The sequence below is a fragment of the Bos indicus genome, chromosome 18 (assembly GCF_029378745.1).
Source record: "Bos indicus isolate NIAB-ARS_2022 breed Sahiwal x Tharparkar chromosome 18, NIAB-ARS_B.indTharparkar_mat_pri_1.0, whole genome shotgun sequence".
Taxonomy (NCBI): Eukaryota; Metazoa; Chordata; class Mammalia; order Artiodactyla; family Bovidae; genus Bos; species Bos indicus.
The window spans coordinates 64,182,112-64,192,612 of NC_091777.1; the positions used below are offsets into that span (position 1 = coordinate 64,182,112).

At 43.5% G+C, this 10,501-nt stretch overlaps 1 pseudogene; it reads left to right on the top strand.

The window, feature by feature from the left end:
* Window positions 1–8,564: 8,564 nt before the first annotated feature.
* LOC139177003 (vomeronasal type-1 receptor 4-like) lies at window positions 8,565–9,472 on the top strand (annotated as a pseudogene).
* Window positions 9,473–10,501: the final 1,029 nt, after the last annotated feature.

Below are 10,501 nucleotides of genomic sequence, written 5' to 3' on the forward strand. Positions count from 1 at the left end.
ATAAATCCACACACCTATGGACACCTTATCTTTGACAAAGGAGGCAAGAATATACAATGGATTAAAGACAATCTCTTTAACAAGTGGTGCTGGGAAATCTGGTCAACCACATGTAAAAGAATGAAACTAGAACACTTTCTAACACCATACACAAAAATAAACTCAAAATGGATCAAAGATCTCAACATAAGACCAGAAACTATAAAACTCCTAGAGGAGAACATAGGCAAAACACTCTCTGACATACATCACAGAAGGATCCTCTATGACCCACCTCCCAGAATATTGGAAATAAAAGCAAAAATAAACAAATGGGACCTAATTAAACTTAAAAGCTTCTGCACATCAAAGGAAATTTAGCAAGGTGAAAAGACAGCCTTCAGGACGGGAGAAAATAATAGCAAATGAAGCAACTGACAAACAACTAATCTCAAAAATAGACAAGCAACTCCTATAGCTCAATTCCAGAAAAATAAATGACCCAATCAAAAAATGGGCCAAAGAACTAAAGAGACATTTCTCCAAAGAAGACATACAGATGGCTAACAAACACATGAAAAGATGCTCAACATCACTCATTATCAGAGAAATGCAAATCAAGACCACTATGAGGTACCATTTCACACCAGTCAGAATGGCTGTGATCCAAAAGTCTACAAGCAATAAATGCTGGAGAGGGTGTGGAGAAAAGGGAACCCTCTTACACTGTTGGTGGGAATGCAAACTAGTACAGCCACTATGGAGAACAGTGTGGAGATTCCTTAAAAAACTGGAAATAGAACTGCCTTATGATCCAGCAATCCCACTGCTGGGCATACACACTGAGGAAACCAGAAGGGAAAGAGACACGTGTACCCCAATGTTCATTGCCGCACTGTTTATAATAGCCAGGACATGGAAGCAACCTAGATGTCCATCAGCAGATGAATGGATAAGAAAGCTTGGTACATATGCACAATGGAGTATTACTCAGCCATTAAAAAGAATACATTTGAATCAGTTCTAATGAGGTGGATGAAACTGGAGCCTATTATACAGAGTGAAATAAGCCAGAAGGAAAAACACCAATACAGTATACTAACGGATATATATGAAATTTAGAAAGATGCTAACAATAACCCTGTGTACGAGACAGCAAAAGAGACACTGATGTATAGAACAGTCTTATGGACTCTGTTGCAGAGGGAGAGGGTGGAAGATTTGGGAGAATGGCACTGAAACATATATAATATCATGTATGAAACGATTCGCCAGTCCATGTATGGTGCACGATACTGGATGCTTGGGGCTAGTACACTGGGACGACCCAGAGGGATGGTATGGGGAGGGGGGAGGGAGGAGGGTTCAGGATAGGGAACACATGTATACCTGTGGCAGATTCATTTTGATATTTGGAAAAAATAATACAATTTGTAAAGTTTAAAAATAAAATAAAATTTAAAAATAAATAAATAAATTGTTTTGCCACTCTGGCTGGTATAAAATAAAAAAAAAGTTTAGTCTTTGTCACTGAAACACAAAATATTGAGACTTAATTTTATATTTTATCCTAATCACTGTTTTCTGTGTTGCTTTGTCATAATATATTTTTCTGGGAAAATGTGGCGTTTTTAATATTCCATTGTAGAACTTAGTAGTCTTTATGCAGGTCAGGAAGCAACAGTTAGAACTGGACATGGAACAACAGACTGGTTCCAAATAGGTAAAGAAGTACGCCAAGGCTGTATATTGTCACCCTGCTTATTTAACATATTTGCAGAGTACATCATGAGAACTGCTGGACTGGAAAAAACACTAGCTGGAATCAAGATTGCCGGGAGAAATATCAGTAACCTCAGATATGCAGATGATACCACCCTTATGGCAGAAAGTGAAGAGGAACTAAAAAGCCTCTTGATGAAAGTGAAAGAGGAGAGTGAAAAAGTTGGCTTAAAGCTCAACATTCAGAAAACTAAGATCATGGCATCCGGTCCGATTACTTCATGGGAAATAGATGGGGAAACAGGGGAAACAGGGTCAGAGTTTATTTTGGGGGGCCCCAAAATCACTGCAGATGGTGATTGCAGCCATGAAATTAAAAGACGCTTACTCCTTGGAAGGAAAGTTATAACCAACCTAGATACCATATTCAAAAGCAGAGACATTACTTTGCCAACAAAGGTCATCTAGTCAAGGTTATGGTTTTTCCTGTGGTCATGTATGAATGTGAGAGTTGGACTGTGAAGAAGGCTGAGCACTGGAGAATTGATGCTTCTGAACTGTGGTGTTGGAGAAGACTCTTGAGAGTCCCTTGGACTGCAAGGAGATCCAACCAGTCCATTCTGAAGGAGATCAGCCCTGGGATTTCCTTGGAAGGAATGATGGTAAAGCTGAAACTCCAGTACACTGGCCACCTCATGTGAAGAGTTGACTCATTGGAAAAGACTCTGATGCTGGGAGGGATTGGGAGCAGGAGGAGAAGGGGACGACAAAGGATGAGATGGCTGGATGGGATCACTGACTTGATGGACGTGAGTCTGAGTGAACTCCGGGAGTTGGTGATGGACAGGGAGGCCTGGCGTGCTGTGATTCATGGGGTCACAAAGGGTCAGACAGGACTGAGCGACTGAACTGAACCGAAGGTATAATTATTTGTATTTATTGCTGTATCAATTACATATGAGCTTCCAAATTTTCTATTATTCTCCTTAGATTATTACGACTGTTTCAAATAATGTCAGAATAGAAGTGCTCCAACCAAAGGACACAGACAGGATGATTAAATAAAGAACCAGACCCGTATACCTGCTATTTACAAAAAACTTTCCATCTAGAGACACGAATAGACTGAAAGTGATTGAGTGGAAAAGGTTGTTCCACACAAATCAAAACAAAATCAGAGAAATACTTATTCAAAAAAGACTTGAAGATAAAGACTATTACAAGAGACAAAGAATAACACTACATATTGATTGAAGGATCAACCCATGAAGAAGATGTAACAATTGTAAATATATATGCACCCAACATAGGAGCACCTCAATACAGAAGGCGAATCGGGTGTGTGTGTTACACCCAAGCCCCTCAGTCCAAATGAGCCCATGTCAGGAGCTCCCATGTCAGGAGCCCATGTCATGGGCTCCCATGTCAGGAGCCCATGTCAACCCCCTGGGACTGGCGCTTCCACACTGGATGGCTCAGATCTGGATGCTTTCACCCACTCAGCTAGAAGTCTGGGATGAATCACGTGTTTCAAATATGGGAACCTGAAGTGTTAGTGACTCTTTGTATCTTCATTACCTAGTTGAGGAATGGCACATAGTAGGTCCAAACTGTCTGTATGTGTTTGTGTTGAGCCACCTCCCCAGTGAATAATCATTCAATATATTAAAACCTTTATGCACATTGTCCGAGACAGAGGCCACGAATGTACAACTTTATAGGAGCAGTAGGACTTCCCTCGTGGTCCAGTGGTTAAGAATCCACTTGCCAGTGCAGGGGACATGGGTTCCATCTCTGGCCTGGGAGGATTCCACATGCCACAAAGCAACTAACCTTGTGCCACAATTACTGAGCCACTGTGCCCTAGAGCCCGAGCTATGCAGTAAGAGAAGTCACAATAAGGAGCCCACACACTGCAACTAGAGAGTAGCCCCCGCTCTCCACAATTAGAGAAAGGCTGTGCACAGCACCAGAAGCCTCGTGCAGCCAAAATAAATACTATTTTTTGAAGAGGCGGAAGATGTTCTATCTACCAGGGTTATCTTGGAAACCCCTTGTTTATGAAATGCGGATGTGTCTGCTGCCTTCATGCACCAGTCTCCATAGAAGGCGCCTGATGGGGAGGGTGGATGGTGTCCCTTCTCTCCATGGTCCCCCAGGAGAAACACCAGGCCAACTTCCTACCTAATGGCTCAGGTATCAAACATCCAATTATCAAGTTAAACTTCCAACTAGCAATTGATCATCCACAGATGAAATTAAAGAATTCTAACATTTTCTCCCTAATATAATTTTAGATAAATTCTTTTCCCCAACTGCTGTCTGCATGTCCCAGAGTGCATCTTGCCAGAGCTAATGGACTGTAACACAAGGGCAGGCTTGTGATCCAAACAGACTCAAAGAGGTGGTCTGTGGGTGACCTGGAGAAAATGACAAAGTCCTTGCAGAGTCATGTGGACAGAATGGAGACCTGAGGATTCTGAGAAGGGAAACTCTGGCTTCAAAGGGGGCATTTTCCAGGTTAAACAGACCAGAGGCCATAAATAGAAAGGGCTGTGCAACTTAACCTCAGGGGGAAGCCCAGCTTCCAGATCCCATGCTGATGATCAGTGTGAACACACTTTGGAACAGTTTGGAAAAGTGAGACCATGAGGGAAAATGCCCAATGGGAGACACAGTGAAGGGAGCCCCGGTGCTCTGTGAGTGTCCCTCCCCCAGCTGTGACTTTCACTGTAAACTTGGGTTCTCCCACAGGGAACTCAGAAAACTCTCCCTGCCCTCTGCTCAGCTGCTCATGGGGACCTTCTCAGTAATTGCCAGGAGTTGTCAGTAGTCCCCAGGCGTGGATGAGGGTGAGGAGCACTGGGGGTAAGATCTGCCCCTCACTGGAGACGCCCGAGATTCTCCATGCAGACAGTGTCACCTCCGCTCCAGATGACATGATAATGGCTCCTCTGTGGGGACAATGGACCCAGGGACCCTGTCCCTATAACTGGGGCCCATCCTGACTGACACTTCTCTGCACAGAGTGTGGAGCCGAGTGCAGGCAGGTGAGTGCTCCCTTGTGTTCAGTCTCAAGGCAGGAAACAGGAGAGCTGGTTCTCAGCAGGAGAGGGGCTCAGAGCTGTATTGTCAGCACCTTGGGCAGGACAGGTGCTCCCCTGTCTTGTCCTGAGCTGCCCCGTCCATGCCCTGGCTGGCAGGTGGAAGTGGGGAATGTGCTGGGGTGTGTATCTGAGTGGGACCAGAGCTGTGAGTTCACTGCAGACCCCTGTGTCCTGGGGTCTCTGACAATGAGGGGAAGAGGGAGGGGGGACTGTGGAATCTCTGCCAAGTCCTGTATGACCAGAGCTGCGGGCTTCTCAATATTGCATAAAAGTGTCTACTGACCTCCGACCTAATTGATTAGGGTTGGGTTCGAATATCATGGAATAGGTTGATGTGTAAGAGTTTGGGTTAGAACCTGAAAGTCCTGAAATAAGATCCAGTGACAGACATATACACATACAAACAGAAATACAGAGAAAAAGGCTGCCCTGTAACAATACTGACATTCTCCCTCACTGTATGAAGTGGTCTCTGTATTTTCTGCCATGATTTGCCTTTCTTGACTCTCTCTGTGTTTTATGTGATGTAGGTCAGTGTGGCTCATGTCTTCCCCTCTCTAACTGAATGTCAAAATGCCCTCAGCCTTATTACCATGAGCAGCAGGGAAAAGAAAACAGAATATGTATTGAGATGGAATTCAGTTAACTTTCCCACCTGACATAGTAGTGTAAATGTTAGAAAACAAGCATCATTAGATTTTTAAAAGATTGGAATTAGGAATTGAAGGAGTACCCTCTGTGATAATTCAATGTTTTATATTCAGAAATACATTGAAATATACCTTGGGCCATGCCACAAATTGATGTTTGTGTCCCACAAATACTCATATGCTGAAATCCTGTATCTTAAAGACAAGGGTGTTAGGAGAAGAGCCTTTGGAGATGCTTATATTAAGTGGGAGGCCCTTTGTGAATAGGATTCCCACCTTGTCCAAATTGGGCTTCCCTGGTGACTCAGATGGTAAAGAAACTGCCCGCAAAGCAGGAGACACAGATTCCATCCCTGGGTCAGGAAAACCCTCTGGAGAAGGAAATAGTTGCCCTCTCCAGAATTCTTGCCTGGAGAATGCCATGGACAGAGGACCCTGGAGGGCTACAGTTCATGGGGTCGCCAAGAGTCAGACATAACTTTTTTTCAGTCCCTGTCCAGATTCATGGACACTTCCATGCCCAGGCTGCTCCACCCACACCTGTGGGTGCAGAGAGGCCCCTGGGGGTGGCAGGCACTGGAATGTGTGTTCCTGTCTCAGCACAGGGACCCCTTCTGTGGGTTCATTTCTGACTCTTGCTGTGGTTGTATGCCCCCGCGTTTGACTGTTTGCGGCTGGGAGTCACAAGTCGGGTGGGGGCAGGTGTGTCCTACAAATTCCGGGTAATAACTGTTGGTTTCAGGGAGGCACTTGCCCTGTGGGGTGATTTTTGTGTGTGTCCCACAAAATGGACAAACAGTAGCTATGACCACATCACTCACCCCAGCAAATGCTCAGCCCAAGAGGAAAGAGGTGATGGACCATAACTGATTACTGAAATTGCAGTGGATCTAAAATGTACATCATGATTTAATACATGTACACCTTCTAAAGGAGTCCACAGTTGACTGAACTGATGCATCCATCGCCTCACATATTAGGTGTCATCACCTGTCGTCACCAGGTTCTACATTAGCCCTCAGACCTTGTTCACCTTATAACTGAAAGACTGTATCCCTTTACCATCTTCTCCCCTTTTCCCCAACCCCAGTTCCCAGGCAACCACCATTCGACTCTATGAGATTGATTTTTTTTAAATAACTCTACCTATAATTGACAGAAATGGAGAAGGGAATGGCAAATATCTATGTCTGGATATTTCACACACCAAAGTGTCCTTGAATTTTATCCATGCTGTTGCAAAAGGAAGGATTTCCACCTTTGAAAGATGAGTTATACTCCGCTGTATAATGCACCTCAACTCCCTAGGCATTCATCTGTCAGTGGGTGCTTGGGTTGTTTCCGTGTCTTGGCTCTTGTGGTAACAAGGCAGCAATGAACACAGGGGTCCAGACATTGCTCCGAGATCTGATTTCACCCCCTTGTACATACACTAGAAGCAGGACTGCTGGTCACATGACACATCCGGTTCTAGTTTCCAAGGAATTTTAACGTTTTCCGCAGAGGCTGTACCCGTCTACGTTCCCACCAACAGTGCCTAAGTGTGCCTTTTTCTCAACACCCCTGCCAATTTGCTCCCTCTTGTCTTCTGGGGAACAGACACTAACAGGTGAGAGACGCTATCACATTGGGATTTTGATCTGATGACTAGAGATCTTGAGCACCTGGCCATGTACCTTTTTAGCCCTCTGTTTGCTGTCTTTGGACAAATGTCTACTTGAGTCCTTTGTACATTTTAAGCTGGGTTTTGGGTTTTTCCAGAAATTCCTTTTACATTTTGGATGTTCACTCATTACTGGGTGTGCGGATTGCTAATATTGTCTCCTGTTGCATAGCTGCCTCTTCATGCTTTCCTTCGCTCTGCAGAGGTCTTATGTGATGCACTCCCATTCGTTTACCTTTGCTTTTGTTGTTAAATTCAAGCCGTCATGACCAAGACCAATGTCAAGGAGCTCACTTCTTTCCTCTCAGAGTTTCATGGTTTCAGCTCTTACATTCCAGTCTTAGTCTGAGACCATTTTTGTGTGTGATGTAAGATAGTCTGCAGCTTTTCTTGTAGTCTTTAAAATTGGGACATAACTGACATAACATTATATGAGTTTCATGTGTACAAAATAATGATTCCATGTTTGTCTATGTTGCCAGGTGGTTACAGTAAGTCTAATTAACATCTATTAAATATGCATTACATTTTTTTCATTCAGTCAGAATTTGGTAGGTTTGTGACTACCAGTTTCAGTCTTTAGATGTGGATGTTCAGCTTTCCAAATAGCACTTGTTGAAGAAACTATCCTTTTTCTATTATATATTCTTAGTGCCTCTGTCAAAACTTAATTAACCACTGGAGCTTCGGTTTGTTTCTGCCTCTTTATTCTGTTCCATTGATCTGTCTGTTTAAACACCCATATGTGTTTCTGTTACTATAAATTTGACATACAATTTGAAATACAGACGTTTCATGCTTTGTTTTTCTTTCTCAAGATTCTTTCACTGTTTGGGTATTTTTTGATTGACTACAAATTTGGGTGGGTTTTTTTTTTTTCTTTTTTTCTGTTTCTGAGAATAATGACATTGAAAATGGTTGAACTAAGCCAACAATGTTGTTAAAGAAGGTGGACATGTTTCCAAAGTTGATAGACAGACCTTAAATGGAGATAGATCAGGATATAAAAGCAAATAGAAAGCTGTTGTATAACACGGGGAGCTCAGCTCAGTGCCCTGTCATGACCTCAAGGGGCACAACTGGGAGATGGGGGAGGCTCAAGAGGAAGGGGAGATATATATATGTATCTATTTATATTTATATCTGATTCACATTGTTCTACAGCGGAAACTATCAAAATGTTGTAAAGCAATTAGTCCTCAATTTAAAAATTTTAAATAAAAGTAAATTTTAAAATATAAAATAATAATGGTGGATGCTTTAACTGGTATCAGGAACATGTTATCCCGTTAAAGTCACTTCTCTGGACTATGACAGTGTCTTCTCTTTTCAGGAGAAATAAAATGTGGGAATCCTTGTCCATTGTTAGTTGCATAAGAAGACTGCTGGTATCTCTCTCTGCAGAGTCTCCTGTCTGCTCCAGGCTGCTCCAAAGTCCTCTCCATGTCTTTTCACAGAGATGCCCTGAGAACCATAAGCCAGGTAGCCCTGCAAACCACACATCTGACACAGATAGGAGTTGGGTCTCTGGCCAATGTCATCCTTTTGTTCCACAACATCTCTCCAGTCTTGCTCGGCCACAAGCAGAGACCTCCACACACTATTCTCAGCCACATGGCCCTGTCCAACCTTTTGTTTCTTCTGTCCTCTGGGGTTCCCTACACAATGGCTGCTTTTGTTTTGAGGAAGCCCCTGTCAGGTCTCGGGTGTAAGTTTGTGTATTACATACAGAGGGTGGCTCTCGGCACCACCCTGTGCTCCACCTGCATCCTGAGCACCTATCAGTCCTTCACTCTCACCCCCAGGAGAGCAGAGTGGGTGATGCTCAGAGGAAGGGCCCCAAGGTAACTGGTCCTTCCTGCTTCACCTGCTGGATGGTCAGTCTCTTAATGTACATCTACATTCCTGTGAAAATCACTGGTCCTCAGGACACACACAACTATACTGATTCCCAACACAATTGGTTCTGCTCAGTCTCAGGTAATGTCATAGGCTTAGGTTACTTGTGGTCCGTCTCTGATGCCATGTTTATTGGCCTCATGGTCTGGTCCAGTGGCTCCATGGTGCTTTTCCTGCTCAGACACTGCCAGAGGGTGCAGTATATCCACACCCACACTGGACACCACAGATGCTCCCCGGAGACCAGAGCCGCCCACACCATCCTGATGCTGATGGTCACCTTCGTTGTCTTCTACCTGCTGAATTACAGTTTTGTTTTCCATATCAGTGCCTTTTCAGATTTTCGCCTGCGGTTGATCCAGGTATCGCATGTCTTGGCTTCTTGTTTCCCCACTATTTCCCCACTCCTGCTGCTCCTGAGGGATGCTAGAACTCCAAGGTTCTGCTCTTGAGTTGTTAGAATGAATGGATAAAGTGCTAAATATCTAGTAGACACCTTCAATAATAATTGTAACTATTCTCTAAGTCCTCAGTATCATTTCCTGTTAATCGATGTACAATTTATTAATTTCAGATAGATGACATAATGAATGGATATTTGTATCCAAAATGATCACAGTAAGTCTAGTTGCCATCCCTCCATCTTCCCAGATGATATGAATTATTATCTTGTGATCAGAATTTTGCCACATTTATTTAGTTAGTTGCCAGGAGCCAGCATGAGGAACTCCGCCCATGGCAAAGGTCATGAGGAAGGAGACTAGGCATAGGGAAAGGCAGGACCGAGCCTCAGGAGTCCCCCTGGAAATTCTCAAGCATCTACCCCCAAAACCAGAGTCTGCTTACTTTACTGATTTGTGCTGTCAATTACACCTCTGACTTTATGGGGGGCTGTCCCCCACCACCTCTCTCAGAGAAGGAGTTAACTTAGAGCTCCAGTTAATAAAAATTCCTGGGCGTGACAAGAGTGTTTCAACCTACAAACTCCTCTAAAGGTTCTCTAGCCTGCCTGAAAGGCTTGTCCGGCCACATGTGATTGTTCACACCCTCCCAACCGTGAGAAGCACTAGATGCTCTAAACTTTCTAAAAACAGATTCTTTTGAGAAGTCAGAAATTATTAGTATAGTATTAGTGGGCTAGTTAGGAATTATACCGGTGGAGGCTTTCATTGTTGAGCCAATATTTGCTGCTACATCTCCATATCCCTTCCCCTTATACACATTAATGAATATAACTAACATATAAGAGAAATAAGTATTAACCTTGATATTAATCACGTTGGACCTTAGGCTAAGTAAATTCTTTTCTTGATTATAGCTCACTGCACCTTTGCCCTGTAGGAATGCACATTTATCTGGTGCCTTCAGAGGGTGGTGCCTGACTTAAGAAAAGTCACCTTTGGAGAAAATGAGTTTTCTGGTTGACTAATCATCATCAGAAAGGGTCATAAAATGTTAGCAGGCCTCTTGGCCAGAAGATG